Source organism: Eimeria mitis, genomic scaffold (genome assembly GCF_000499745.2).
Source record: "Eimeria mitis Houghton genomic scaffold, Emh_scaff1620, whole genome shotgun sequence".
Lineage (NCBI taxonomy): Eukaryota > Apicomplexa > Conoidasida > Eucoccidiorida > Eimeriidae > Eimeria > Eimeria mitis.
The window spans coordinates 6,093-7,254 of NW_013569935.1; positions in this window are offsets into that span (position 1 = coordinate 6,093).

Sequence of the window (1,162 nt, forward strand, 5' to 3'; positions counted from 1 at the left end):
CACTGTCATTATTATATTACTTTTTTCCGTCATTCGGTAGTAGTTTCATTACAGTGCTTGTCTCGGTGTTGTAGCTCTTGTGCAGCGCGGGTTTCAGAGGAACTTAACAAACGTTGCTGTGAACACAAACTAATTTCACTTTATATTGATTACCCGCGGCTTTCTTGCTGAGGATTTCATGTTGAACAGCCGAACAAACCGACACAGGTCCTATGAACTGTGTTTGCATCATCAGGAAAAACAAAGTGCGTTATTTTCTGGAACAGTTTTCTCTTTGGCTTTAAAAATAGTTACCGGTATTTTTGAGTGCAGAAAAAATATTTTTATCCCCTTAATTCATTCCATGGTCTCTCCCCACTGACGCCTGCAGCCATTCGCTTCCTGCGTCTGGTGGGGCCTTTGCAACGCTACGCGTGGACGATAATAAAAAAATTCATGAAATAAAAGTTAAACTCTTATATATTTGTTTTCAGCACACTCTGGCTTGGGGTTTCCGGTTTGAGATGCAGTAAATAGGTCACTTTACGGGCGCAAACCATCGAGCCCGAGCGCCGCTCGCGAGCAGAGTTGAATGGATGCTGGTTGCCCTGGAAAGCGTGTGAAAAATCTTTGTGTTGAATTTGTGGTCTACCTAACATTTAAAATTTTATATTTTTTAAAGGTTTAAACTTTGTTTATTTGCTTTCTCAACACAATGCTGGTTGAGCACGTCAGCCGGCTGGCGCTGCCAACTGGCTTTAAACCCAAATGCGAGTTGTGCGCCCAACCAGCCGAATTCAAATGCACAGCATATCCTGGTTGGTTCTGGTGGGGTACCGACACTATTTAACACTAAAAAGGAAACAAATAAAAACGTATACCGCTATACTTTAGCTCGGCAGTAATAGATCGTTATACGCGTGAGGGTAGAAAGGTCACCGCAATTACCCCCGCATTTGAGCCACTAGAAATCCAACTCATACACTAGTAAAGTTCAAGATAGTTCACATAAATCGCATACAGGTGTTTAATTTATATATATTTTAACGAATATACATCTATAAGTACGCACGAATTTATGTATACACACTCACACACACACTATATATATACATATATGTATATAATATATATATATATATATATATATATATATATATATATATATATATATATATATATA